At 52.2% G+C, this 4,438-nt stretch overlaps 1 long non-coding RNA gene across 3 annotated transcripts; it reads left to right on the top strand.

Annotated features, from left to right (window-relative positions):
- The first annotated feature begins 1,295 nt into the window (after positions 1-1,295).
- On the top strand, positions 1,296-3,983 carry LOC308225322. 3 transcript variants are annotated; one of them, XR_013957723.1, is made up of 4 exons: positions 1,296-1,613; positions 2,020-2,090; positions 3,011-3,137; positions 3,394-3,983. It is a non-coding gene; the product is annotated as an uncharacterized lncRNA (long non-coding RNA). The 3 variants fall into 3 exon arrangements; XR_013957721.1 differs by having other exon boundaries at positions 2,020-2,170; positions 3,011-3,983; XR_013957722.1 differs by having other exon boundaries at positions 3,011-3,983.
- The last annotated feature ends 455 nt before the right edge of the window (positions 3,984-4,438 follow it).

Here is a 4,438-nt window from a genome sequence, read left to right on the forward strand (position 1 = left end):
GCAGTTGGTCCAAAGGAGGGAATGTCTGAGCCCTCCTAACCGTAAACTGCAGCAGAAAGGGGCAAACGTGCAAATAAGGCTTCAGGTTGGGCTGGCCAGCCTGACTGGTGGTGTGAAATCGTTTCACCTCTAAGATCTGAAATGATTTATTCTGAGGATACTGAAGCTCTCCCAAGGACTGGGCCCATACTGAAGGTACCAGGTGCTTTCCAGGAGGCAGAAAAAGCCACACCACAGGAGTGAAGGCAAGCAGGGCTGCTACTGACTCTTGCTACAAGAAAGCTTTTTAAACTCAGATTATAAATGGCAAAGCTCTTGTATGTTCATTTCATGAAGAGTTTCTTGCATAGGCTGTGAAATATATCCAATATATGACTCTACCTGCACAGGCGCAATAAATAGGTATATTCCAGCATCCTAGCTGAAGCTTTCAGGTCAGCATGGGCATAGGACAGGGCAGGAGGTGCTGGGGTGGCCCCAGGCATCTCCTGACCATGTGTTTTCCAGCACTTTAGATGGAACATGGGGAATTTTGTTTAGAGATTGAGAGAAAAAGTGCATGACTCCAACTGGCTGCAAATAGCTGTAAGTAGAGGGATCTACAGGCTACTTTTGGCCCAGTCTGGGGGATGGGTGTCCATGCAGGTGGTTTTGGGAGCTATGGACCCCAGGGATTGAGCTAACTCACAGCTTTTCTGTGGCCCCATTCCTGCTTCGAGCTGGTGGCTCCCATTCAGCCATGCCAGAGCTGTGCCTGGAACAGAGCCCAGAAAGGCGTCGCTCACCAGACCCAGCATCAGGATGTTATTATTCACATCGCTTAAATCTGCAGGATCAAGCACTTGTTATCGGAAGGAGGCAGACAAGATAAGCACGTGTTGCACATGATGGTGGTGTTTGAGAGAGGGCTGCGAGACGAAACGAGCTATGGACAGAGCACCCGCTGCCCGGCCGACAGACGGGTGCCGTGCGCGGGGACTCGGGCTCGGTCAGTTACTGCTCGGCAGAACGCTGCGTTACCGACCCGAGCCGGGCCCCGAGTCAGCCCCGCGGCCGCGGTTCCTGTGCCGTCCCGAGCCAGCCCCCTCCTCAGCCGCAACGCCGGCAACTCCCACCGGCCCTCAGATCGTGTCTATTGTAGCAGCGGAAGGGCCGGCCCCCGCCCCGCCCGCGCAGGAAGCGGCTCTGGGCGGCCTCTCCTAGCGGCGCGGAGCGGGACGCGGCTGGGTCCTGCCCGGAGAGCTCCGCCCGCAGGAAATGGCGGTAGCGCAAGGGGACGTCTCATGGCGGCGGCGGGTGCTCGCGGCCCCGGGCAATGCTGCGCCTCCTCCGCCCTGCGCGTGGCCAGAGAGCAGAGACCGGCGGAGCCCTCCCCAGGACCGCAGGCGGCGCCACGTGGTGCTTGGGGGCGGCCTCCGTACTCCGCTCGCAGGTCACGTAAAGGCGGCAGTGCGGGTGGTAATGTGCCACTGGGCCGGGCCGGGCCTCGGGCGCGGAGACCCGCTCCGGTGGGGAGGAGGCGCGGCCCGGTTCTTGCCTGCGGCTGCCGCGTGGCTGCGCGGCCCTGCAGGATCTGCCGCCGTCACCATGTGCCTCGGGCGTGGAGGTCGCAGGTAAGCGCTGAGCGGGCCCTGCGTGAGGAGGAGATGCCGTGGGTTTAGGAAGTAGCGGAAGACCCCGCTCTTGGTTCGTGAGACTGCCCAGGAGCTCCTTACGGAGGGAGCTGGAGGACTAAGAAAGTGGAGCCAGTGACATTATATTGGCTCCACTGATACTATCCTCCTAAATTAAATGGTGGAGGAACAAGGCCTGCCTGTGAGAGAAAGTCAGGGCCTACTTCGTCTACCTACAAGGTTTTAACGGTAATGAGAGGGAACAAGTCACAGCTCGGGTATTTCTGTAGAAAATGGTGAGTGTGTCTGGTTTGAATTGAACACAATAAACAGAATTTCAGGGTCGTCGTTTTGCCTGTTTTATCTGTGCTGTGACAATGTTTTACCTGCGTGTTTTCGCTAACAGGCTCGTGCGTCCCTTTGTTCCCGGCTCCAGGACTGGTTGAGGACCAACGCTGGACACGCTGAAGGATTATGGTAACCAGTTTGGAAGCTGTACCCATCTGTTCAGCCCCACGGTTTATGTAAACCTGCCTGATAACCCGTGCAGCCTTGCGGTACGGTTTCGTGTGATGCCCTCCGGTGGCCACAACGTGTATTTTAAACCAAGCGGGAACAGAAGGGGTTTGGAAAAAGTGATCCTTTTTGCCCACTTAAAAGGGTTTTGAAGGTAACTCCTTCTAAGCCCAAGGGCCTTTGGGCAGCCAGTCCTGGCAAAGTCCCTGGTTAGCTGATTTGGGCTATCCTGGCCTTGGGCAGCTCCTGCTGCTGTAATCCCTGCAGGGGATGCATGTACCAGTAAATGCACACAGTGAAAAGGAAGAGGAAGAAAAACACCGACAGGTAGCAGGAAAAATGCATCTTGCAGCACATAGCTTGCTGTCAGAGACAAGGACAGCTCATTTTTAACTGCTGTTGTGCTTTCACAGTGAGCCAGAGTTTCTGTAGACAGGCCAGAGATGAGAAGTGGTTTAGCTTCAGTAGGAAAATCCCCTTTTACTGTCAGATACAGCTTCCAGTTCTGTGCAGGCCTGGCCCTTACTCAGAAATGGACAACACTTACCCCTGTCTGGTGGACTACACAGAAAGATGAGGTCAGTGTGAACGCCCAGCCTGGGTGTACTCGTCTGATCAACAGACCTTGTAGTGGAAGTGGTGGCTTCCCTGTAAAGGATTTATTTACAATACAATGACAGCTGATTTTAAAGAATGAAGGCTGTTCATGCCTTTTCCTTTGTTGTATAAATATTTTAAGTGACAGGGCTGGTATTCCTAAGGGAGGAAGTGCTTGGGTTACTGCTGACAGGTGAAGCGTATATTAAACTGAAACATGCCAACTCATTCTCTTATTGTTTTCAACCTAGTAGCCAATTACTGTTTATTTGTTGCTTTTTCAGATAGTCCTGTTCTGCCTTTGCTGTCCTGTACCACGGCAGGTGATGAGCACTGGGCCGTGTTCTGCTGAGCCCAGCTGCTCCATGCTCAGCCTTCAGGCCTGTGTTCTCCAGCAGATTCATCAAGCTGGTAATGTAATGACAGAGCTGTTTGATACCTGTAGTCCCACTCCCAAGAGTGTCCAAGCACCTCACATTCAGCTCAGAAAATCTGTCCTTGCAGCAGTCCAGCAAGAGGGTTGTGACGTCCCAGTGGAGGTGGTGGTACTGCTCACAGCAGAACATGTGCTTCCATCAGAATTGTTGGGTTCACCTCTAAATGCGTGTTGGGAGGTTCAGACATCTTCCTAGCTCTGCTCTGATACTTGTGTATCTTACTCTTCCAGATACCTACTCGAAGAGTGCGGCACTTGGTTTTGGGGCGGATAAAGGTAAAACGTGTTCCAGTGGGTGAAAGTTGGACTCTGAATCAAGGCATACATTTTTAAGCAAAGAACAGAGCTTTTCCACCACTGCAGTCCCTGCAGAGGAGCTGTATGCTTCACCTGCTGTTCTCTAGTTCAGCCTTGCCACTGTCAGCAGTGCCCCCTGCATTGGTGGTGGTTGCTGGTGGAGTCACCCATTTCTGGTAGACAGCAGCTGTTGTGACCAAAAGCCAGTGCAGCTGCAGTCTGTGGCCTGCCTTATAAGGGAGTCTGACACTGACCAGAACAACCCTGGAAATCTCTGAATTCTAGTAAACTTAAGAAATGACCCTGTACTTGCCTAGCTCAGTGTCACTAAACCCATCTTTTTTTGAGGCTTGTGAAACAAACACATAGACCAGAGAAGATGGTACTGATGCATGACACGTGTTCAGTTCCTCATTTTATGGTTTCTGCAAAACCTGTTTTGGGGAGATGTTTTTAAGCTATTTGGGGAAGAACAGACGAGCTTTTGGCACACAGTTCTACATCAAATCTCAGTTGCCAGGCTGTGTTAGACCTTGTATATTGTAGAGGCTGCTGCCTGTGCCCAACCATCCCCTAGAATGGAAACTTGAACAAATGATTTTTGTAATGAATATGCAATAAATCTGTGGAAAAGCTGCTCTGTTAATGACTCTTGATTGAATTCAGGTAGTTTTGACATACATGAATGAGGCTGTTAAGAGCTAGACAAGCCTGTCTGATTGTCTGCTGTCTGGAAGTGAAGCCTAAGCAAGGACATTTCAGCTGTGTGCTGGGCCAGAGCTTCTAGCCCCCATGGGACACCCAAAGCTTCAGGGGCGCAACATTGGGGTGAGAATTCTTCAGCGGTGAGGAGGAGAACAGATCTGTGAGTGTGGAGAATACACCCAAGTGGAGGTGAGCATAGCCGGAAAGAAACAGCTAAAAATGATGCTTTAGATTTCTCTGCAGGGGCAGTGAACTGCAAAAGGCCTTGGTTTTG

Source organism: Psittacula echo, assembly GCF_963264785.1.
Source record: "Psittacula echo genome assembly, chromosome: 10".
NCBI classification, from domain to species: domain Eukaryota; kingdom Metazoa; phylum Chordata; class Aves; order Psittaciformes; family Psittacidae; genus Psittacula; species Psittacula echo.